We start from the raw sequence: 25,605 nt of genomic DNA on the forward strand, positions 1-25,605 counted from the left end.
GGAGCAGGGTCATCTGTGGCAGGAGCCCCAACAGGCAGGCCCCTGGAAGAGGAGATATAGCACAGACCCGGGTTTAAATCCTGCCTCTGCTACTTCCTGTGAGTGCCTCAGTTTCACCAGCTGTAAAATGGAGATGGTAATTCCTTCCTCACAGAGGTAGTCCTAGATTCAAGCAAGTTAAGGTATATCAAGTGCCCAGCACAGTGCCTACCAATAGAAGGTGCTCAGTAAATGGCAGCTCAGGCCTTCCCAATGCTCTCTCCTGTCCCCTTGTCCTTGCTGTCAAACTCAGGACTGTTTCACAGAGGAATGAATCTGAATGACTCGTTTGTTTTGCATAAGCCCCTTATTGAGATATAATTCACAAACCATCAAATTCACCCTTTTGTAGTGTACAATTCGGTGCTTTTTAGTATATTCACAGAGGTGTGCAACCATCACCAGTATCTAATTTTAGAGCATTTTCATCAACCCAAAAAGAAACCCTATACCTATTAGCAGTCACTCCCAATTCCCACCTTCCCCACCCTATGCCTTTGAGAACCACTAATTTACTCTCTGTCTCTATAAATTTGCCTTTTCTGGAAATTTCATATAAATGGAATTATACAGTATGTGGCATTTTGTGTCTGGTTTCTTCCACTTGTCCTACTGTTTTTAAGCTTCATCCACGTTGTAGCATGTATCAGTACTTCATTCCTTTTCACGGCTGAGTAATGTTCCATCATATGGATAAACTACACTTTGTTTATCTGTTCATCAGTTGATGGACATTTGGGATTTTTTCCACTTTTTGGCTATTATGAATAATGCTGCCATGAATCTTCATGTACAAGTTTTTGTGTGGACATATGTTTTCATTTTTCTTTGGTATATACATAAGAGTAGAATTGTTGGATCATATAGTAACTCTACATTTAACTTTTTGAGAAACTGCCAGATTGTTTTCTAAAGCAGCTGCACCATTTTACATTTGATGGCATGATGGTTCCCATTTCTCCACATCTTTGCCAACACTTGTTGTTAATTGTCTTTTTGATTATAGCAATACTAGTGCGTGTGAACTGGTATCTCATTGTGGTTTTGATGTACATTTGTCTGATGGCTAATGCTGTTGGGCATCTTTTCATGTGTTCTTGGCCAGTTGTATATCTTCTTTGGAGAAATATCTATTCAGATCACTTGCCAATTTTTTAATTGGATTGTTTGCCTTTTTATTGTTGAGTTTCTAAGAGTTCTTTATGCTGAATACAAGTCTTTTATCAGATATATGATTGGCAAATATTTTCTCCCATTTTGTTATGTCTATTTATTTGTCTTTTCATTTTCTTGATGGTGTGCTTTGAAGCACAAAAGTTTTTAAATTTCTAGAAATTTGTCTATTTCATCTAGTTTATTTAATTTGTTGGCATGCAGTTGTTCATAGTATTCTTTTATAGTCATTTTTATTTCTGTAAGGATGGTAGTCATGTCTTGCTTTCATTTCTCATTTTAGTAATTTGAGTCTTTCTCTCTCTCTCTCTCTCTCTCTCTCTCTCTCTGGTCAGCCTAGTTAATGGTTTGTCAATTCTGTTGATATTTTCTAAGAACCAACTCTTAATTTTGCTGATTCTCTCTATTGTTTTTCTATTCTTTATTTGGTTAATTTTGGCTCTAATCTTTATTATTCCCTTCTCCTACTTGAAGTTTAGTTAGCTCTTCTTTTTCTAGTTTTTTGAGGTGGAAAGTTAGGTTATTGTTTGAAATCTTTCTTCTTTTTTGATATGGGCATTTGCAACTATAAGTGTCTCTCTGAGCATTGCTTTAGCTGCATCCCATAAGTTTTGGTATGTTGCATTTCTGTTTGCATTCATCTCAAAGTGTTTTCTTATTTCCCTTGTTATTTCTTCTTTGACCCATTGATTATTTAGGAGTGTGTTGTTTAACTTCCACATATTTGTGAATTTCCCAAATTTCCTTGTTTTTATTTTATTTTCATTTATTTTCATTTTGAGTGGAGAACATACTTTGTATTATTTCAATCCTTTTAAATTTACTGAGGCTTGTTTTATGACCTAAAATATAGTCTACCCTGGAGAATATCCCAAGTGCATTTGAGAAGCTGTTGGTGAGTGGAGTGTTCCATAGATGTCTGTTAGATTGGTTGATAGTGTAGTTCAAGTCTTCTATATCCTTGTTGATCTTCTGCCTAGTTGTTCTATACATTATTAAAAGTGGGATTCTGAAGTCTTCAACAATTATTGTTGAATTGTTTATTACTTCCCTCAAGTCTGTCAAGTATTTGCTTCATGTAATTTGGAGCTCTTTTGTTAGAGGCATGTATGTTTATATTTTTTATATCTTCCTGATGGATCAACACTTTTATCATTATAAAACTATTATTTTTTTCTAGTAACAATTTTTATCTTAAAGTCTATTTGGTTGATATTATTATAGTTACTCCAGCTCTTCTTTGGTTACTGTTTGCATGACATATCATTTTCCATCCTTTTATTCTCAACCAACTTGTGCCTTTAAATTTTATATATGTCTCTTGTAGGCAATGTATAGTTGATCGTGGTATTTTTAATCCATTCTGCCAATCTCTGCCTTTTGATTGGGGTGTTTAATTCATTTACATTTAATGCAATTACTAGTAAGATTGGAATTATACCTGCCATTTTGCTAGTTCTCTATATGTTTTATGTCTTCTTTGTTCCTCTATTGCTCCATTACTGCCTTTTTTTGTGTTAATTAGATATTTGAGTATACCATTTTAATTCTCCTGTCATTTATTTTGCCATGTATCTTTGAAGGTTTTTTTTTCAGTGTTTGTCCTGGAGATTATAATTAAGATTTAATTTAAAGCAATATAGTCTGGATTAATACCAACTTAATATCAATAGTATACAAAAATTTTGCTCCCCCCTCATAGTTTCATTCCCTCCCCCCTCCTTTGTGCTGTTATTGTCGTACAAATTTCATCTTTATACATTATAAGCCCATTAACACAATTTTATTATTATTGCTTTATGCCATTTTCTTTTAAGTCAGATACAAGAAAAGCATTACAAACAAAAATGCATTTGTACTGTCTTTTATATACTTATGTAGTTACCTTTAACAGTACTCTCTCTTTATTTCTGTGGATTCAAATTACCATCTAGAGTCCTTTCATTTCAGCCTGAAGAACTTTCTTTATTTCTTGTTGGGTAGGTCTGGTGATGAAATATCAGGAGGTGGGGCTAGCAATGAAATATCAGTTTGATTGTTTCTTAAATCTTGGAATGCCTTAATTTTTCCTTTATTTTTGAAGGATAGTTTTGCTAAACAGAGAATTCTTGCTTGACAATCTTTTTCTTTCAGCACTTTGATTATGTCATCCCACTGTCTTTTGACCTCTGTGGTTTCTGATGAGAAGTTAGCTTCTCATCATATCATTAATGTTATTGCTAATCAGTTGCATGCGATTTTTCTCTTATCACTTTCAAGCTTTTCTCTTTGTCTTTAACTTTTATCAATTGACTATGACATGTCTATGTGCAGATCTCATTGCATTTATCCTACTTGAAATTTGTTGAGCTTCTTGAAGATGTAGATTGGTGTTGTTGGGTTTTTTTAAGTCAAATTTGGGACTTTGGGGTGATTTTTTTCTCAAGCATTCTTTCTGCCCCTCCTCTCTCTCTCTTCTTCTTCTGGGAATACTATTATGGATGTGTTGGTACATTTGATGTTGTCCTGTGTGTCCCTGAGGCTCCGTTCATTTTGCTTTATTGTTTTTTTCTTTTATTCTTTAGCCTGGAAGATCCCAGTTCAAGTTCGTTTGCTGATTGTTTCTTCTGCCAGCTCAAATCTACTGTTGAGTCCCTCTAGTGAATTTTTCATTTCAGTTACTGTGCTTTTCAACTCCACAATTTCTATTTGTTTCTTGCATGTGTGTGTGTGTTAAAATATACATAACATAAAATGTATCATTTTAACCATTTTTTGTGGTAGCAAGTGTAAATTTATTGTACATATTTTTAAATTACTATTTGTTTTTATTGTGGTAAAATACACATAACATAAAACTTACCATTTTAACCACTTTTAAGTGTACATATTATTGAAAGTGCAACTGTCACCACCATCCATCTTTAGAATTTTTTCATCTTCTGAAACTCAAACTCTGTACCCATTAAAAACAATAAATCTCCATTCCTCATTCTCTTCAGCCCCTGGCAACCACCATTCTACTTTCTGTCTCTATGAATTTTATTACTCTAGGTATCTCACATGAGTGGAATCATACAATATTTGTCCTTTTGTGTCTGGCTTATTTCATTCAGCCTAATGTCTTCAAAGTTCATCCATGCTGTAGCATGTGTCAGAATTTTCCTTTTTAAGGCTGAAATATTCCATTATATGTATATTTTGTTTATCCACTCACCCATTGATGGATATTTGGGTTGTTTCCACCTTTTGGCTATTGTGAATAATGCTGCTATGAACTTGGGTGTACAAATATCTGTGTAAGTCTCTGGTTTCAATTCTTTCAAGTATATAAACAGAAGTGGAATCGCTTGATCATATAGTAATTATACTTTTAATTTTTTGTCATATTGTTTTTCACAGCAGCTGCACAATTTTGCATTCCCACCAGCAGTGCACAAGAGTTCTGATTTCTCCTCATCCTGGTCAGCACTTATTGTTTTCTTTCCTTTTTTTTTTTAATAATGGCCATCTTAAGAAGTGTGAAGTGATGTCTCATTGTGGTTTTGATTTGCATTTCCCTAATGATTAATGATGTTGAGCATCCTTTCACATGCTTATTGGCCATTTGTATTTCCTCTTTGCAGAAATGTTGATTAAAGTTCTTTGCCCATTTTTGAATTGGGTTGTTTGTTTTTTGTTGTTGAGTTTTAAGAGTTCTTCATATACTCTGAATATTAATCCCTTATCAGATATGCAATTTGCAAATATTTTTTCCTATTCCTTGGGTTTCCTTTTCATTCTGTTGATAGCGTCCTTTGATGCACAAAAGTTTTTCATTTTGAAGTGTAATTTGTCTATTTTTCCTATTGTTGCCTGTGCTTTTGGTGTCAATCCAATGCCATGAAGATTTCCTCCCATGTTTTCTTCTAAGAGTTTTATAGTTTTAGGTCTTATGTTTAGGTCTTTGATCAATTTTGAGTTGATTTTTGTACATGGTATGAGGTAAGGCTCCAACTTCATTCTTTTGCATGTGGATATCCAGTTTTCCCAGCACCCTTTGTTGAAAACACTGTCCTTTTTACATTGAATGACCTTGGCATCTTTGTCAAAAATCATTTGGCCTTATACACGAGGGTTTATTTTTGGGCTCTCTGTTCTATTTCATTCGTCTATATGCCTGCCCTTATGCCAGTATCCCACTATTTTGGTTACTGTAGGTTTGTAGTAAGTTATGAAATCAGGAAGTGTAAGTACTCCAACCTTGTTCTTTTTCAAGAGTGTTTTGGCTATTTGGGCTCCCTTGAGATTGCATATGAATTTTAAGATTGTTTTCCTATTTCTGCAGAAAACACTGTTGGGATTTTGATAGAGATTGCATTGAATCTGCAGATCTCTTAGGGTAAATATTGTCATCTTAACAATATTAAGTCTTTCTATCCATAAACATGGGATGTCTTTCCACTTTATGTGTCTTCTTTCATTTATTTCAGCACCATTTTGTAGTTTTCAGTGTACAAGTCTTTTGTCTCCTTGGTTAAGTTTATTCCTAAGTATTTTGTCCTTTTTGATGCTACGGTAAATGGAATTTTTCTCTTAATTTTCTCTTTGGATTGTTCATTGTTAATGCATAGACACACAATTGATTTTTCTGTGTTTGTATTCTGCCACTTTGCTGAATTCATTTATTAGTTCTAACAGCTTTTTGTGGAATCTTCAGGGTTTTTTACATATAAGATCATGTCATCTGTGAACAGAAATAATTTGACTCCTTCCTTTTCAATTCAGATGCCTTTAATTCTTTAGACATAGTTTCCTCCAGTTTTTTTTTAACATATTAATATATTAACATTGTATTCTGCAATCTTGTTATAATTGCTTATTAGTTCCAGTCATTTTTGTTGATTTTTTAGGATTTTCTATATAGACATAGACAATCATGTCATCTGTGAACAAAGACATTTTTATTTCTTCCTTCTCATTATGTATACCTTTTTTGTCTTATTGCATTAGCTAGGTCTTACAGTACAGTGCTGAATAGGAGTGGTGAGAGCAGACATCCTTGCCTTGTTCCTGACGTTAGTGGGAAAGCATCTAATTTCTCACCATTAATTATGATGTTAGCTGTAAGTTTTTTCGTAGATGTACTTTATAAGAGAGTTTTTATCTTGAATTGATCAAGTACTTTTTTGGTATCTATTGATATGATAGATATCAATCATGTCATATCAATATATGGTCATATAATTTTTCTTCTTGAGCCTGTTGATGTGATGGATCACATTAATTGACTTTTCATGATCTTTTTTTTTTTGTGAGGAAGATCAGCCCTGAGCTAACATCCATCGCCAATCTTCCTCTTTTTACTGAGGAAGACTGGCCCTGGGCTAACATCTGTGTCCATCTTCCTCTACTTTATATGGCACACTGCCACAACATGGCCTGACAAGCGGTGCGTCGGTGCACGCCTGGGATCCGAACCTGCGAACCCTGGGCCGCCAAAGCAGAGTGTGCACACTTAACTGCTACGCCACTGGGCCGGCTCCTTTTATGAACGTTTTTATAATAGCTGATTTAAAGTCTCTGTCTAGTAAGTCCAACTTCTGTGCCTCCTTAGGGGCAGTTTCTATTGATTACTTTTTTTTACCTGTGTATGAGCCATACTTTTGTTCTTTGCATGTCTCACCATTTTTTATTGGAAACTGGACATTTCAAAGGATATAATGTGGCAACTCTGAAAATCAGTTTCTCCCCCCACCACAGGTTTGTTTATGTTACTACTTGTTTTGTTTTTTGTTGTTATTTGTCTGTTTAGTGATTTTTCCTAACTAATTCTATAAAATGCCTTCTCTGTCATATGTGGCTACTAAAATGTATGCTTGATTAGCTTAGTGGTCAGCTAATGACTGGACAGAGATTTCCTTAAATGCCTTGAATCAATAATCATCCACCCTTTGATGAGAGGCTGTGTGTGTGTGTGTGTGTGTGTGTGTGCACGTGGTGTTAGGGCACTCCTTTGATGCTCCAGCAGTTTACAACTGTGCCTTAGCCATCACTTTCTATTTACACCAAGTTCCAATGTCAGCAAAAGGTGAAAGTGTAGGGCCTTCTCAGGTATACTAGGTGCACGCACACAGCCTTGCATATGTGAGTGGCCTCCTACATCCCCAGGAATGTGATATGCCAGAGCATTTCAAAGGCCGCCAAGAATTTCTCATTCCCCAGATCTTCCTTTTAAGTTTTTTGACCACATAGTCTCTTGTTTGCCCTAATTGGTACTGCTGCTGTGATATTAAACAATTGTTCCTGGTTGTTTTCAACAAATGCTCTGGGGATAGGACTTTTCCCACTGAGTGAACTCTGAGCCAGGTCAAATAAAAGCTCTGTTAATGATGCTTTTCCAAGTAGCGGCTAAACAGGTCAAATAGTGACAATTCTCTGGGAATTTGGCTTTTTGAGGATCTCCAAACCTGGCCTGACTCCTCTGGTTGCTGCTAGGCTGCTGGTTTTCAAGGCTACCATGGAGCTGGGGAGAAAGAGATGGGAATAGGGCAAGTCCAATCCTCACAAAGCTTGCTGTTATTACCAAGAATCAGCAGGTTTTTTCAAATAATGCTCCTTAGATTGTTGCAAATTTTTGGTTAGTTTCCAGAGTTCTGGAAAAGTTGATTTCTACCATTTGTGCTGGAGTTCTTATTGCTTTTAAGGAAGAGCAGATTGTTGGAGGTCCTTATCCCATCATTCCAGATGTCTTGCTCTTAGTGACTCTAGTAGGATAGACAGACATCTATGAACGAAGTGGGGAAAAGTTCCAGACAGAAGCAATAGCACGTGCAAAAGATGGAAATATGAAAGTTTGAGGCTTATTTAAGACTGGCAAGTGACCCTGAGTGACTGGACCATAAAAAGTTGAGGAGGGTGTATATTATTCAGGAATCTTCCTGTTGCAAGTAACTAAAACCCAACTTAAACAGGCTTGAATTTTTTTAAGGAAGATATTAATCAGCTCACAAAGTTAATAAGGTCATGGGTAGGTCTAACTTTAAGCACAGCTGGATCTAGAGCCTTATACAATCATTAGGACTCAGTCTTGTGCTCTCCTTCTCTCAGTTCTGCTTTCTTATGTATTGGTGCCATTGTCTAGTAGATTCTCCCCTTGTGGTTACAAAATGGTGGCCAACAGGTTCAAGTTAACATCCTCAAAGCTCCAAATTCAATAAAAAGAGAAATTATCTCTTCCCAACAATTCTGTCAAAAGTCCCAGAACTAAGTCTCATTGTGCCTGTCTCTAAACTAATTGCTGTGGACAGGGGAGATGGAGCCAGGCCTGAATCAGGTGTTCTTCCCTTGAGCCAAAGGTGGAGTCAGCCCCTAACTGAACCAGAGACTGAGCATGGGAGAGGGGTAGTTCCTTAAGGAATACATAGATTATCTTACCAGAAGTTGGATAATAAGTGCAAATCAGGCAGAAACAATAAACATACCCCCTAGGAGAAGTAGTAGAAGATGAGACTAGGAAGTGCCAACTCTAGAGAGATCTTGCCATCTCAGGCATCACCCCACAGCCCTGACACACCATTTAACAAACATTGTTTGAGGACTTGCTCTGTGCCAGAGTCTATGCTGACTACTGCGATACCAATCCTCAGGAGGCTCCAGGCTAATTTTAGATACTCTCAATCTACAACCTACTTGTTGAGACTTTCTCAAGAGATCATTTCGTCCAAATCTTTAATTGCCCAGACTAGAAAACTGGTGCTCAGAGAGAGCTAGGAACCTTACCACTGTCACACAACAAATCAGTGGCAGAGCTGGGAAAAGGACCAGGTTGGCCTCTTTGTGCTACATACATGGGCTACATTCATTCTTTCAGTTGTATTTCCAGACCATATCTGGGGAGCCTTCCCAGAGTACACCTACCCCTGCTGGTACCCTCAACAGAATGATAACTGGCCCTGGGTTGATTCTAATTAACCCTTTCTTTGGGCTCAATTTTGAATTCTTTCCCCTGTTGCCTTGCCCTCGGTCCAGCCTCAATACATCTGCCTCCTGTCCCTACACCATTGGATATTCTCTTGCCAACCAGTAAGACACATTTGCAAGTAGCCACTTGTACATGGGACACTCTGTAGGTAGTGCACAGAGGCAGCACTCAGATATAGTGTGAGCCAAGGGGTGTTGGTCACACCCCACTCTGGAGAGCACGGAAATCCCTCTGATCTCCACCCTCAGGGGGCCTCCTGATGGGCAGAGCTGTCACTCTTTCCACTCCTGCCCTAACCAAGCAGGAGAGATGTACAGAATAGGTGACAGAAACACCCTGGGAGTCACCTGAGTAAACTCACTTTGTCCTCCTCAGAACCTGGATCTCTCCAGGCCCATCCATCAATGAGATCATCTGTGCATGCTCTGGTGCAGGGCAGGGCAGCTCTGGCCCTTTCTTGGCCCTCTTCCCTGACCCATAGCCCCATGACAACTTCTCCCTTCCTGGAAGCTACTCCATTGGCGTCCCTGCTGATTCCTCTCTCTGCAGGTCACTGCAACCTCACTGCTCCACAATCACCTCTTGGTCAAATCACTGCACTTGTCTCTTGACTGGTCTCTCTGCTTCTACTCAGGCTTTCCTCCCACCATCAGTCTATTCTCTAAACTGAAGCCAGGGGGATCCTGTTAAAACAGAAGTTGGACCATGTCCTTCCTCTGCTAAAAGCCCTCCCACAGGCTCCCCATGTCACTCAGAATAAAATTTGAAGTCCTTATAATGGCCTACAAGACCCTTCACACACTGGCCCATGTTAAATCCCCGACCTCATCTCCTACTACTCTCTCCCTCCCTCACTCTTCTCCAGCACATTGATCTCCTGGCTGTTTCTTGAAGAGCCACTCACGCTCTTGCCTCAGGACATTTGCACAGGCTGTTCACTCTGCCTGGAATATTTGTCTCCCAGATATCTGCATAGTGTGCTCCCATATCCACTTTAGATCTTTTTTTGTATGTGTGTGAGGAAGATCAGCCCTGAGCTAACATCCATGCTAATCCTCCTCTTTTTGCTGAGGAAGACTGGCTCTGAGCTAATATCAATTGCCAATCCTCCTCCTTTTTTTTCCCCGCAAAGCCCCAGTAGATAGTTGTACATCATAGTTGCACATCCTTCCACTTTCTGTATGTGGGACATGGCCTCAGCATGGCCGGAGAAGTGGTGCGTCGGTGCGCGCCCGGGATCCAAACCCGGGCCGCCAGTAGCAGAGCACGCGCACTTAACCGCCAAGCCACGGGGCGGGCCCTCACATTAGATCTTTAATCAAATGTTACTTCCTTGGTGAGATCTTCCCTAACTACTTTTTAAAAGCTTTTAACCCCTACCCCCACCCTCCCCCAATATTCCCTATCCCTCTTCTTTACTTTTATTTTTATCCTTGGACCTAACACCTTATGGTAGACAATGTATTTTATTTATTGATTTCATTGAGCTCTATGAAGCAGCAACTTTTATCTGTTTTTCCAAATGCTTTATTCCCAGCACTTGGAACAATGCCTGGTACATAGTAGGTGCTCAATAAATATTTGTTGCATGAATAAAAGAATGAATAGTCCTGAATAATCAGAATTTTGGACAGTTTTTTAGTCATGCAAAATCAGAGCCAGGAAGTTACTTAGACCACTTCATCTAGCTGCCCACTCACATTTGACAGGTGGGAAGCCTAAGGCTGAGAGAGGGAAAAAGACTTGCCCAAAGTCACAGAGAGAGCTAGTTTAGTCAGAAATCACCAATTTATCCCATAGAATCAGGAGCCTTCCACGGGCTGTTTTCTTGGGACTTATCCTCTCCTACAAGGAAACCCTTTCTTTCCCAGAAGGAAGCACACAGTTGAGCCTCTCTCCCTGTCCCCCACTATCCCTGCCTTTCCCATCTGTCCACCTAGCCTTCCTGCCCTGCGTCTTGTGGGGCTGGGGTTGGGATCTGACTGGAGGCAGTATTGCTCCCGCTCTATGGGGGCCCACTTGGGTGTGCCCTGCCCTGTGGCTTTCTTGGGGATGGAGGAGCAACTATGGTTGAGGGAGACTATGGGCAACTATAGTCATGAGGAGAAGGGAGAGGTCACATGGGGTAGGGGCTAATAGGATGGTGGTGAGTAGCATGTATTGAACGCCTACTTTGTGCCAGGCATCACACCAGATATTTTATATAAGACATCTCATATTCTTTCATTATCCTTAACACTTTGAATAAGTAAGTATTTTCTTCCCATTTTACAGATAAGGAAGTTGAAGCTCAGAGAAGAGAAGTGACTTGCTTAGGGTGACATAGCCAGTAAGCAGCGGAGCAAGGATTCAGATCCAGGTCTGTTGGCCAATAGAGTCTAAAGTCTTTCCCTTATGTTCTGTCTCCAGCTAGCTCTCTGGGAACTAGACTGGGTCCCAGTCAGGGGCTCAGAGCTGAAGGCACTTCTTTCAGGCCTTTAGATACCTGCAGAAGCAACAGGTCTGCAACAGGCCACGGCAGGCCCAAAACTCCGGGAGGAGTGTCAGCACACTCCTGTACTGACTGGCCCAGGGCCTCCTTTCTCTCTGTCCCAGGCCTGTAGATCTGGGCTTATTTTCAGGGCTGGATGAAGATTTTCCCCACGGAGTGTGGATAGTCCACAGCTGAGCCAAATGGAGGCCCCTCCCGGCCGCCCGTGGGAGGAGAAGGGAAAGGGGGAAGGGGAGTGGAGCAGCCTTCCAGAAGGGATAGCTCTGCCGAGTTGCAGCCTAATATCCTGGAGCTATTCCTAGGTAGATTGTGGTCAGTGGAATTATGCTTTTATCAGGCTGCTGGGAGTTTCAATAAAATCTTTATGGCCAGGAAAGTTCTCTTTATGGAAATCAGATTATTGAAGTGCTTGCTGAGGGGAGGGCTTTAGCAGCCTGCCTTGCACTCCACTGCCTCCCTCCTCCCCTTCAGCACCGCTCCCCTACTCAGCTCCTTCCCTCTCCTTCCCATAGGCCCCAGTTCCCAGGAAAATTTGAGCTCCTCATGCTGAAACATGGAGAGGGTCTTGGCAGGTAGAGGGGCGCTGAGAGGGCACATCGAAGGTGTTGGTGGACCTGCAAAATTAATGTTGCAAAGTAGCCCATTCCTGTTTGCCCACTGTCACCCCTGTTAAGGAGCCCTGGTTTTGTCATTTCTGGGTCAATCTTTCTCTGCTCCTGGCTCACTCTGTTGGCAGGTCCCAGATTCTGGTCCTTAGCACACAGATGAGTTCCTCCCCACATCCTCCACCATCCCCAGCCCAGCTCATCTGTCTAGAGAGCCTTCTTGCTTAGCATCCCACAGGGCTGGGGTTGGGGTCTAACCCCGTGGTGGTGTTGCTCCAGCTCTATGGGGGCTTTCTTGGGAGTATTCTTCCCAGTGGCTCTTTCTTGGAGATGGAGAAGGCTATGGCTAAGGCCTCCCACATTCTACCCCATAAACTGCCTGCTTGGCGAGGGCCTGCCCTAGGGGGTTTTCTTTGTGGCTTTCTGGGAGGTTTTAGTTTAGCAAAAGGGAAGTGGATTGGACCAAATGGTGTTTTTCAGGGCTAGAGTCTTTAAAAAGCCCCCTGAAATTGGGTGCTCTTGCCTACCCAAGTTCTCCCACTGCCTACCTACCAACATCTTTCTTGCAGTATCTTCTACCATTAGGTATCTAGTTCAAGAGACAACATGTCCTCTGAGGAATGGTTGAAGGAACTGGAGAAGAGAAGACTGAAGGGGCCAGAAGTGCTTGTGGATGTGTTCTGTGTGGTCCCAGCAGTAGAACTAAACCAGGCCCCTGCTGGTTTTTCACTCTATTATCATATGAAATCATCCCAACAACAATTTGAGGTAAAGAATATTGTCCCCATTTTACAGATGAGAAACTAAGGCCCAGGTCCACACAGCTAGGAAGTAGCAGGGCTGCCTTTCAAAGCCAGGTCATCCAACATCAAATCTAGCATTCTCCACATCCTGCTGCTTTGACCAATGGACAAAGGCAACAAGTAGGCAGTGTTGGGGTCAGCATAGGTAGCCCTTTGAAGCCATCCCAACCAGCAGCGCTAACACCATTCATGCATAGTGGACGCTGAGCTATGCACACCCCCAGGCTGTTCTCGGCAACTGCCTGGAACCTGCTCCCGGTTTAACCCCATCTTTCCTCCACTCTTGACCCTGCTCTAGACCTCTGGCCTGTACTCCAGCTCTGCATCTGCCCCTGGCATTCCTCTATGCCCGGGGGCAACACTCATTCTCCCAAATGGACTTACCCCCAGACGTTCCTCACTTTGGACCGCTCAGAACTGAACCCAGCCCAGGTAGTTTGCCCTGTGCTCCCATCCTGTCCACGCCTGCCCTTCTGATTCGACAATAAGGAAGAACTTTCTATCAGTCAGAGCTGTCCAAGGATAGATGGGCAGGGCCAGCTGCTCCGGCCCAGGCATTGGGTGGCGGGGAGTGCTGTCTGAACTGGGAATCCTTCCAGTGTTTTCTCTTGACTTAGGTATTCATTTTCCTATGTGAGCCCTTCTATTACTGTTTACAAGTTTTGCACTCGGCCTCTTATTTCCCATTCTTTATTTCTCTCTCCCCCTCAGTCTCTGTCTTTTTTGCCTCTTTCTGTTCATTTTTCTCTTTTATTCTCCTTTATCCCTCCCCCAGTGTCAGCTGCCACAGAAGTCGCAACCTGAGACTGAAGAAACACAAAAGACATAGGTGGTTCCTATGTCTTATAAAAATCTATAAAGGATTTTTACCTCCTCCTCCTCTCCACCTCTCTATTTCTGTTTCTGCTTTTCTGTTTCTATCTTCCTTCCCTCAATCCCAGTCTCTCTCTGTCTCTCTTTCTCCGTCTCTCCCTCTCTCATCTCCTCTTTCTTTGTTTCTCTAGCTCAGTCCTCCATCTGTTTCACTTTTACTCTGGGTCCCCCTATATTCTTATTTCTCTCTCTCTCTCTCTCTCTCTCTCTCATATTTTTCCATCTCGGTCTATTTCTCTGTCTCTGCTTCCCCTGCCCCAGCCCCTCCCTTCAGAGCCTCCTCTGACTGAGAGCCCGCTCTATTTGGCACAGCCTGCCTTCCTTGGCTCTTTACAAAGGAACCACCTATGTCTTTTGTGTTTTTTCAGTCTCAGGCTGCGACTTCTGTGGCAGCTGACACTGGGGGACTGGATTTGAGTAAGATCATCTTGGCCCCTGGAAAGCTTGAGGAAACTCTGGCTCCTGCAACTTCTCTCCCCAAAGGAGGAAGTGACATCTTCACTTCCTTCAGGCCCCAGCTGGAGCTTCTGGTCTGCTCTGAACCTGAAGGACTCAGGGATGAGTCAATGACACTTAAGAAGCCCTGCCTTTGAGTCCAGCTCCACCATGGCCACCCCTTATGCATATATATAGGTCACTCCTCCCCTCTGGCACTAACTTCAGTTCTGGCCTCACCCTCATGCCAGAAGATCTTGATGCCTGCTCCTGAAGGATCCGAAAGAAGCTCAGTATTGCTGGAGTTTAGAGTGTGGGATGGCTACATGGATGGGGAGTGGGAGGAGATGTCAAGGGACGAGACTGGAGAGGCAGGCTGGGGCCAGGCCAATTAAGGAGTTTGGACTTTATCTTTAGGCTGCTGGGGAGATAGTGAAGGTTGTTAAGCAATGGAAGGGAGATGATATATCTGTAATTTACAAGATCACCCCAGCAGCTAAGTAGATAGTGGATTATAGAGGACCAAGGATGGAAGCAGAGACCATTGAGAAGGCTATTGAGGTAGTCCACGTAAGAGATGATGGAGGCTTGGACTGGGGTGGTGGCAGTGGATATGGAGAGAAGTGGATTTTTTTCTGGTATATTTAGGGTATGGGAGCAATAGGGCTTGGTGATTGATTAGTTGTAGGCACGGCGGAGAGGGAGGTGTGAAAGCAGATTCTGGCTTGCATAATTAGGTAGCTGGTGATGACTGTTACTGGCATAGAAATCATGAGAGAATTAACAGTTTGAAGACTAGTTGAGTTCTGTATTGGCCATGTGGAATTTGAAGTGCTTACGGGCCATCCAGATTGAGATAGAAGTCAGGCAGTGGCAGATCCTGGAGCTTAGAGGGTAGTTCTGGAGTGGAGTTAAGAGATATGGGAGATACCAGCAAAGAGAGAGTCACTGATGCCATTGGAATGGGTGAGCTGGCCCAGAGCAGGAGGGTAGCATGAGAAGAGGAAAGGGCTAAAGTTAGGATCTGGGGAGACTTTCAGGAGTGAGTAGAGCAAGAAAAAGTCTATCATGGAGACTAAGCAGGATTAGGATCAGAGGCAGGGAGAACATCTAGAGATTGCAGGGCCAAAAAAGCCAAGAGAAGAGAGTATTGCCAAAAGGAGAGGGTGATCAACTGTGTCAAATGTTGGGAAGTCAAATATGAGGAAGCGAAAGTGTCCAGCAGATTTGGTGATTAAAGGGTCCTTGGTGACTTTCATAAGAGCATTTTTCAGCAATGATGGGTATGGTAGCTGGACTGTACTAGTTGAAAAGGTGGGGACAGATGAATTCATCTGCCCTAAATTCTGCCACATTTCAATTCCTTTAATTGTGTTTCTCTGTTTAGGAGTCAAGAAGAGCCAGCAAGCTTCCATTGCTTTCCACTCTACCCAGGTCTGGTTCTCCCTCCCCCTACTCCTCTACACACACACACACACACACACACACACACGCACACCCTTACACAACAGACACACTCTTCCTCACTTCTTTTTGCTTCAGCAGGCTGACTTTCAGGGCTTTGCCCCCCTTCCCCACTTCAGACTCAGAAATAAATTGCTCACTGCCCCAATGGTGAAACCTTGTCTGGTTTGGTAAAAACGTGTGTCTGGAGCAGCTGAGCTCCACGTTTCAGCCAAGGAGGTGAGCTGGCCGCTGGCTGGCTTGCATGCAGCCTGAGGTGGGGGCAGGGGTGGGACATGTAGGGGAGAACACAAAGCAGAGACTGGGATGGGTGTGAGGAGAAGGGAAGGGGAGGGCAAAGAGGAAAGAAGATGAGGAAGTGGGAAGGGGGCAAGGAGAACTGTGAATGCAGAGAGACTGGAAACGCTGGAATGGGAACCACTTTCTGAAGTCACAGATTTGTGTTTAAATCTTATCTTCACTACTTCCTACCTCTGCAGCAAGTAATTTTCCTCTCTTAGCCTCAGTTTTCTCATCTGTAAAATGGATTTAATAATAATACCTATCTCATTGATACTCTTCATTAGGCATAATAAGTTCTTCTTATTATTATCATAATTATTCTTATTTCAGGACAGAGCTGGTGTTGGAAGAAGGCAAGGCAGCTTTCTGGGGACTTTGCCTGGGCTAGGGAAGCAATCAGCCAGGGCCTTGTACTCTCTGCTTGGCTTTCCAGGGAGGGCTCAGAGGAGTCTAATGCTGGTAGTAAGAAACAGCAAAGATGTACTGAGTGAGAATCAACAAATGGTCATTTGGCCCCAAGCTCAGCAGTTCCTGCAGCTCCTTTAGCTTTGGTACAGAGAGAGTGTGCAGAAGGGAAGGCAACTTGACCTCTGGAGCTAGAACTCTATCCACTAGGGCCTATCTCCCTCAGCTGCACACCAAGGCTCATCCATTTTCAGGCCTGACTCTGGTGAGCCATGACCATAGCTTTGCACAGAAACCTCCGGCCAGCTGCTTGCCACGGGCTGCCTGGGTTTTGGGGTGGGAGGAGCTTCTGATGCCACAGGAGAGCAGGGAGGCCAGAGGATCTCACCAGGCCTGACCTCTGACCCCCTGCCCCCCCGGCCAGATGTGGAGGCCAGTCCGGCTCTCAGGCCTAGTGCTGACCACCCCTAGTTTCCCCTGCCCCTGGCTCTGTAGAGTCCTGAGGAAACTCCATGCCACATTTGCCCCTCTGTGCCGACACCCCACTCCTACCCCTAACCTCCCCCCTCCTGCCCTGTCAGAAGGTTTCAGCAAAAGGATATCTAATGCTGGAGGGATCATGGCTGATGGAAAAGAATCCATCATAGCCCTGGGGTGGCAGGAAGTGGAGAAATGAGACACACTCTTCAGGGTAGGGGGGGTACCACCTCCTCCTGATTGGCAGGGCAGGAAATTGGGGCCTGGACTAGTGCAGAAGCCAAGCCAAGAGGATGTCGGGGCTCCTCCAGGGGCTGTGGGCCAGGAGGCAGCAGGGGCAGACCGTCTGGATGCAATCAAGCTTGCTATGACCTCATGGGAAGAAGGGGGGAGCCCCCAGAACTGAGGGCTTTGGGTCTCACTCTCACCAGTGGGGGGAGGGAGAGGAGCTGTGTGGGGATGAGACATGGAGCATTTAGTGGGGTGAGTGAGAAGTATGAAAATGGATGAGTCAAAAGAGAAGGGAGAAGCTAGAGGGGCAGCTTCAGGAAAGCAGCTATTCTCAATTGACTTGGACTCAAAGCTTTGGGAGAACCAGTCTGGGAAGCAGGTGCTGGGGAAGAGTTCTCAGCCCCCAAGTCCATGGGTTCCAAGTGCAGCTCTTGCTTGTAAAGACAGGGGCAACAGCATGTGGCAGGGCAGATTTTAGATGAGTTCTGGTTCCTGCTTATAGGGAAAGGTTGGTAGGCCAGGTAGCTGGAAAAGGCTTCAGGTGGGAGCCCCACATGATCCAATGTGGGAAGACTGGGTCCTCATAGACCACCCTTTGAGGAAGTCTGCAGGACAGAGCAGGAAAGGTGGAGTCCACAATGCAGTGCAGGACTGGTGTGGGGCTGGAGCCTAGGTCCCATGAGGAGCTGGAGAAGGTACTGGAGCTTCATGGCCTGGAGCAGAGAAGATAGGAGAATGTGATCTTTGTTCTCAGAGCTCTCAAGGCCTGTCATGGGCAGAGGGAGCAGAGGGAGCAGACAGTGTCCATGTGGCCTCAGGGGGCAGAGACTCCTGGGAGAAAGCCACAGGGAGACAGAGTTCTTCGGCTAAATCCAAGAAAGAATTTTCTCAAGAGCTATTCATGCTCAAAATTAGGGAGGAGGGAGGTAATGAGTGCCCCAAGTACTGGAGACTTGTAAACAAGGGCTGCACGACCACTTTGTGGATATTCAAAGAGTAGATGGGGGTGGTCCCTTGGCATCCTCTGGCCACCCCATCATGAGAACCTCTGGCTCCACGAACTGGATGCGTTACTCTGTGAGAGGGAGTCCAAGAAACTAGCACTCATTCCTCGAGTTCTCCAAGGGGCTGTGACTTGAGTCTGCACCTCTCAGACACCAAACTTGGTCGAGTAGCATCATGTGGCCCTTTATTATGTGGCTCTTCTGTTCTCTCATTATGTGCCCCACAGCCCTCTAGCCTCTCATGACATCAGCATCTCACCACACTGAGTATAGTGGATGCATTTAATAATACTTTTTTCTATACCACATGGCTCCTAACAGCTTCATATGGAGCTCAACTCATGAGGCAGTGATTAGTTCCAACTTCATGGGCAATTGAAGCGATTCTCAAGGATAATTTTGACTGTCTTCAATTGTGCCTTACAGGCTGTCTTGAGACGCTATGCCTGTGTAGGGCACTGCTTCACTGACTGCTTAATAATGCTGCTAGGCACAAAGCAGTGTGTTGGCGAAGGTATGATTGGAGGCCCGGACAGAAAAGATCTCTCCCTGGAGGCCTGGTGCCTCCATCCCTCCCTTAACACAGGCCTAATTACCCTCCTGGATTGTTCCTGCTCCTCAGCTGGAGATCTTGTTGGCTCTACCTTCTGAAGAGATCCAAAATCCAACCATTTTTTACCACCTCGCCACTTCCACTTTGGTCCAAGCCACCATCATCTCTCACCGGGACAATCCCAAGAGCCTCCTTACTGCTTTCTCTGTGTTCAGTCCTGCGCTCCATGCTATCCATTCATCTCACAGCAGCCATTGTATTTCTGTTAAGACGTAAGTCAGATTCTGTCACTCGTCTGTTCAAAACCCTCCAATGGCTCCATTCTCCTCAGAACAAAAGCCAAATGACTTACAAGGCCCTACAAGATCTGTCCCTCAGGCCATCTCTCTAACTCATCTCCCGCTATTCTCCTCATTGCTCATTCCACTCTACCTTGCCAGGTCCCAAACCCACTAAGCACATGCCCACCTCTATGCCTTTGCTCTTCCCTCTACTGGAGACAGTCTTTCCATAAAATTTGATATAACATACCTTCACATCCTTCAATCTCTGCTCCAATGTCACCTTACTGGAAAGGCCTTCTTTCTAACCACATGACATGAAATAGCAACTCCACCACCCTTTCCTACCCAGCACTCCTTACCTCTCTCACCTGCCTTTCCTTTCTCCATATCATTTCTCACCATTTGCATATTTTTTCATGTATTGCCTTTATCTGATCACTAGAAGATAAGGCAGGGTCTTCTGTTCTCTGCTGTATCCCCAACACCTAGAACAGTGCCTGGCATATAGTAGGTGCTTAATAAATACTGAATGAACAAGTGGTTTAGAAAACACCCCTGTGAGCCCACCAACCAGGACAGAGAACCAATTGTCTCTGCCCCAGCACTGGAGCTCCCCTCTGTGCTTCCTGTTCTCTAATGTCACTTGCTGGGCACTCAGCTCAGCCTGACTCTGCCTATGGAAGCTGATACCCTAGCCTTAGTTGATGCTCTACATTAACTGATACCCTAGCTTCACCCTCCTGTCTTCCTGATGCCTGCTTTCTGCCTGTCTGATCATTCCTGCCAGCCACATCTAATATTACTCAGGCCTTGCATCATCACCTGTAAGACCCAAGACTGTGGCCAGGCATCTCCTGGCTCATCAGGCTCTCAGGCCTGGAACTTGGCAGACAGGCCTACTCTGCACGCTGCTACCATCCATGCCATACCAACCAAAGATGCCTGATGACTTGCTCAGCAAGCACGCCAAGGAGCTGAGAGAAGAAGGTTAGGGGAGGATTTGGAATGTATGCTCTCTGATCTTCCCCAGGTAAAGGTGAGACTAGAACGCTGAGCTCTAGAAGGAAGCGGCTCCTACTTCCATGGGCACGTCTGGCGTTGTGCTGAGCTGGAGATGACACTGTAGAGAAGGAACAGGGCACAGACCTGGCTCCTGAGGTGCAGAAAAAGCCTTGAGGGAGGCAAACACCATGTGGCTTATCAGTGAGAGGCCCAGGGATGGGAGAGAGCCAGATGGCCAAGAGTTTGCGGTTCAGGAACTCCGCTCTTGGGGCAGTGAATGAGCCTGAGGCACCAGGGGGTAACCTGGCAACCAAATCAGGGGCCTATACAGAGGCAGCAGACTGCCTTGAGTGACCAGGATCACTGTGGCTCATACTGTGGGCAGAGAGAACTGAGTGGATGTGTACCACTAAGCAGAGAGAGAACTTCCATTTAAAGAGCACCAGCCACTCTGCTAGACACTTTGACTGCATTTTTTTCACAACAACCCTATGAAATATGCACAGTTATTCCCATTTTGCAAATAAGCAAATCAAAACTCAGACTTGAAATGACTTGCCCGGGGTCACAGCTAGGAAATGGCAGATCCAGAAAATGACTTCTGACTCCTGGTCCGTGGCTCTTTGTAGCAAATATGTATTGAGCATATACTGTGTAGTGTGCCAAGTGTAGCATGCACTTTGCACCCGTTTTGTCTAATTTGAGCATTATGACGGCCCTACAAGGTAGATAGATGTTGTTCCTATTTTATAACTTAGGAAACTGAAGCTCAGACCTGGTTAAGGGACTTGCCCAGCTAGTGAGAGTTGAGGCTTAGTTTTAAGCCAATGTCTGTCACATTCCAAAGTCCATAACATTTTTACTATATTCCCCAATAAATATTTGATTGAAAGAAAAAAAGAAAGAGTGAATGAGTGAACAAAGACAGCCAACTCTTGGAGGGCCTGACAGGAGACATCTGCCCTGGTGACAGGTTGGTCTCAAGTGGTGGCTAGAGCCATATAGATTGGAAGGAAAGGAGGACGTTAGATGTGTCTAGGGGGTGGATGAGGCTGGACTCAGTTTCCCTCAGGCCCTATGGGGCTATCCAGAGTGGTGAGCACTGGGTAAAGTTTGGGAGCAGGGCCGGCTTCATGCATGTGGGATCTGGGTACTCACACAGGGCCCCATGTTGAGAAAGGCCCCACACTTGGCTTAATGCTCCAGTGTGGCTGTCTTGAAATTCTTAATACTTTTTGAATAGGAGAACTGAATTTTAATTTGGCACTGAGCCAGTCCTACTGAGAATCCTAAGTCTTGGAACATTAGCCCCCCTCCATGCCTCCTGGTGTCTACTCTTTCCCCCCAGAGTGCATCCTGTACATGATTCCTGAGTAGCCTCCCAGCAGCTCTGGTGCTGCCACTCTTCTGCTCAAGAACCTCCCGTGTTTCCCTATTGCTCATTGTTTCACTCCAAACAGCTCCGCTTACAGAGCCTTCAGAGCCCCAACTCAGTCTGTTTTCTCAGGACTCCTTCGCATAGACCCTCTCCTTCTGGCCCCCAACGTGTCTGCAGGCCTCCCGGGCTTGCCTGGGTCCTCCCTCTGGGCCTTAGTGTGCTGCAAGCCTTCAATACCTGCATGTCGGGGAAGGTACCCAGTCATCCGGTGAGGAATTCTTCCTTTCCGCCAGCACACCAGCTCTCCAAGGGCAGGAGTTTTGATCTCTTCTGTTCACTGCTGTGTTCACAGTACCCAGGAAAGGGCCCAGCACGTAGTAGGTACTTAACAACAAATGGCTGAATGAATGACTAAATAAATAAATTCAGAGCTCTCCACAATCTGGCTTCAACACACTCCAGGCCTGACTCCTATACACTTCAGCCCGACGGAACACTTCTTGGTTCCCTATGTACATTCTGCGCTGTCCGCACAGCCTGGGGTGCCCCTTCTAATACTCATGTCTTCAAACTGAGCCATTTTCAAGACGCAGCTCAAAATGCCATTTCCTCGATGAAGACTCCCGTAAACACCACAGCTGGCAGTGCCCTCTCCTCTGGACTCCTCATGGTTATTGAGAGTTCTCTTAAGGCATCTGTCCCTTTCTCTGGGATAGCAGGAGGTGTCAAACAGACCTAGGATCAAATCTTCTTACTGCTTACTAACTGTGTGATCTTGACCAGTCCCTTGCCTCTCTGAGCCTCAGTTACTTTAACCGTTAATTCCACCTACATCATAGGGTTGTACCATGAATTAAATGAAACAGCTTAGTGCTAAGTGCATTCAATAATAATAATGTTATTATTAACGACAATAATAATAGCAAAATGTGTCAGAGGGCTTTCTATGTATTTGCACAACCACCTTATGAGGCAGGTACTATTGTTGTTATCCTCATTTTACAGACAGGGAATCAGACTCAGAGGTTTAGGAACCTGCTCAAGGTCACACAGATCGCAAGTGGGGAAGCCAGGATTAAGTCAGGCAGCGTGCCCTGGGCCCAGCCTCAGGGATCCCTTCCTCTCCTGCTATCCTTCCAGGGCTTCCTTATGGCTGAGGCCCCCATCCCAGGCAGCAGCAGTAGCAGCTCCAGAGCTTGCCCCATCCCAGCCCCACCAAGAGGGACTGCATTTGTTCCAAATTATCAATGGTTTGTTTTGAAATGCAAATCGTTTGTAATCATAGGGGCAAGGTAGACATAGATGCTTCTCTTGCTCTAAATGAAGCCCTTAGCCTGGCTCGCCCAAGGGAGGTTATTTTCCTCTCTCTTTTTCTTGGCCTTAAGGAGAGCATGGTTATAGTGTGGTCTCAATGAGGTCTAAATAAAAGCAAACAAGAGCTAATTCAAAACCGGCTGTCTCACCACCTGCACCCTCCCGTTTGCTGCCTCTCTGCCTTCCTTTCCAGCATTCTGGCCTTGAATTGGTGATGACCCAGTAATACCCCAGGGGGAATCTTAAGGGGTGCCATGAAACTCTCCTCTAATTCTCTAAACAAAATGAATTTGAACCTGATTTTAACTGAAAAATTAATGGAAACCATATCATCCTCAACTGAGGGTAGCCGGGGGAGGGGTGTCCAGAAACTCCTCAGAGAATCAGGAATTGTGGGACTGTGCACACCAGTGACATGGAGAACTGAGGTGATTTTCTGGATTGGAACCCCTAAACCACCTTGATCTCAGCTGAGCTGGGGACTACAGTCATCAAGTCACTCTCTGCAGGGTCTAGTTCCTCAGCTTCTGTTCCCCACCTCACCCCTCCATGCCCACTGAACACCAGGTACTGACAAGGTCACTCTCACAGGTGTCATCAGGGAGCAAAGCTCTCTTCTCTCTGTGGGTGAGGAGAAGGTAAGGGAGACCCAGAATCCAGTTTCATTTAGCTCAGCAGTACCCTCCTCCTCAGAGTTCCCTTCTCTGTACAGTTTCAGGATAGGGCTGGCTACAAGAGGAATTTGCACAAGATTTGGAAGGCAGAAATGCAGCAGCAGCCATTGCGCTGTGCAGGTTGATGCAGAGGTGCTGCTGAGGCTGGTCGTTATCACTCTGCTGGCCCACCTCGCTGGCACAGGGCAGCAGTAGGTCCTACAGTCCTTCCATCTCCCCAGATATTCTTGAGCTTCAGTGAATCCTGGGCCAGGCGTGTGTGCAGCTCTCTGGTGAAGGACACTAACTTCTTCTGCAGGTCACGCACACAGTTGAAGTTGGAAGTGGTGAGAGACAGATGTTGGTTCTGATTTGTTCTCACTCTCTCCCACTTCATGTCCAGTTTTTCTTCCTGACTGCTGGCCCTGCTCACTTATAGCAACTTCAGTCCCACTACCAGATACAGAGGCCACAGCCTTCCGTAGGCTTCTTCGTCAGCTCCAAGATGGTGAAAATTCTAATCCCCATAATAAATACCTTATTCCAGATCACTCACAGTGGTTCTGCTTCCCTGATCAAACCCGAACAGGCACAGTGCTCAATAAATGTTGTTTTATTAGTAGTATTAGATTGAGGGTTTCACAGGCTGGGACCAGGTCTTTGTCATCCGTGTATATACTAAGTGGCCAGCAGAGAAGCTGTGAGTAGCTTCCACGGGCTTGTTGAGCAGAAGGGAATTGAATCAAGGCTCAAGACAATCAGCCAGTATTTGCTGTGACCCATTGTGAGCTAGGTCCTTGAGAGGGCAGGATAGACACACAAATGTACTTGGATGTAGTTAATGGACTCCAGCCCAAATGGATATAAAACACTAACAAACAAGCAACAATGACCAATGGCCAACAATAACAAGAAGAACTAGCACTTATTGACCACATTGCATGTGTTGCCCCGTTTAACCCTCACACTAGCTTCTGAGGAAATGTGGACCTCAGAGAGATTAAGTAGCTTGTCCAAGTTGACAAAAAAGACAGAGCTGGGATTCCAATGGAAGAGCTCAGGCTCCAGAACTGTGTGGGGCTGTACCTGCCATGTCAGGCAGGGGCAAACTCTTCCCCTAATGCTGCCGAATGTGAGAGCTCAGAGGCTGGTGGGGGAGAGCCCTGGGCAGGAGGCAAGGGCCAAAAGAGGCTTCCTATTGGGATCATCGGGCCTGAGCTTGGCCTTGAAAACTAAAGAGGCCAATTCTCTTTGCCTTCTGTAACCCATCTGTCATTGAGTTCTGTGGATGTTCCATTGGAAATGCCTTTAATCCTCCTACATCTCCCATTCCAGCCCTCCTGCCCCTGCCAGACGTCCTTCCTCATCTCTGGCCTGGACCCTTGGCCCAGCCTCTTCCTCCCTGATCTCCTGGCCTCCAGTCTTACCTGTTCAAATCCACACTGGCTTCAAGAGCTGTCTTTTTCAAACTCAGTTCTGATCATGACATGCTTTCACTCAAAATCCTACCATGTCCCTACCACCTATCAGGGTTCTATGGGATAAAATAATAACGTTGTGATTGAACCATATGAAGTTGTTGCTATTCAACCGCTTTTTGACCTACAAAAATGGCAAATTCCTCTCGTTCTTCTAATATTAGTAATACCAACAGTTATAGTTTATTAAGTATTTATACTATGTTAAGCCTACACACATGCACAGCATTCTCACAAGTTCCCCACCCTCTGCCCGCTTTTGGCTGTCTGCCTCTTTGGGCCTTCCTCTGTCTTACTCTCGTTGCTTCGGCGTGTTTCTCTCTGTACCTTGGTTTCACTCCCTCTGTTGCCGTCTCTCACTGTTTCCCACTCTGTCTCTGTCCATCTCCCTCCCAAAGTTTTCTCTGTCTCTTTGTCTCTGCCTCTCTGATTCTCTATCTCTGTCTCTATCTCTCTATCTCTAGCCGTCTGTCTTATATGTCTGTCTCACTATTTCCTCTCCTTCACTGTCACTGTCACCTTCTTTGTATCCATAATTTTTCCTTTCTTCTGTCTGTGTCTATGTTCATTTGCCCCTCTTCCCGTCTTCATGAGTGTGTGTGTGTGTGTGTGTGTGTGCGCGTGCACGCATCCAGACCTGTTTTCTGACCTCCCAGGATGCTGGTGTCCGTGAGGCTCATCTGAGGCTGAGGCCCAGGGCTCCCCTGCCAGGGAGCTGG

The 25,605-nt window shown here is 44.8% G+C and overlaps 2 long non-coding RNA genes across 2 annotated transcripts in view; one reads left to right on the top strand and one right to left on the bottom strand.

Moving 5' to 3' along the window:
• LOC131401089 (uncharacterized) overlaps nt 1–25,605 on the top strand; it is a 40,635-nt gene that overhangs the window by 4,436 nt on the left and 10,594 nt on the right. The gene's annotated exons all lie outside the window — the stretch shown is intronic.
• LOC131401088 (uncharacterized) overlaps nt 17,091–25,605 on the bottom strand; it is a 35,205-nt gene continuing 26,690 nt past the window's right edge. Inside the window, exon 4 of the long non-coding RNA XR_009217542.1 lies at nt 17,091–17,933. This is a non-coding gene — a long non-coding RNA (uncharacterized LOC131401088). The remainder of the gene's footprint in view (nt 17,934–25,605) is intronic.

The sequence above is a fragment of the Diceros bicornis genome, chromosome X (genome assembly GCF_020826845.1).
Source record: "Diceros bicornis minor isolate mBicDic1 chromosome X, mDicBic1.mat.cur, whole genome shotgun sequence".
Classification (NCBI taxonomy): domain Eukaryota; kingdom Metazoa; phylum Chordata; class Mammalia; order Perissodactyla; family Rhinocerotidae; genus Diceros; species Diceros bicornis.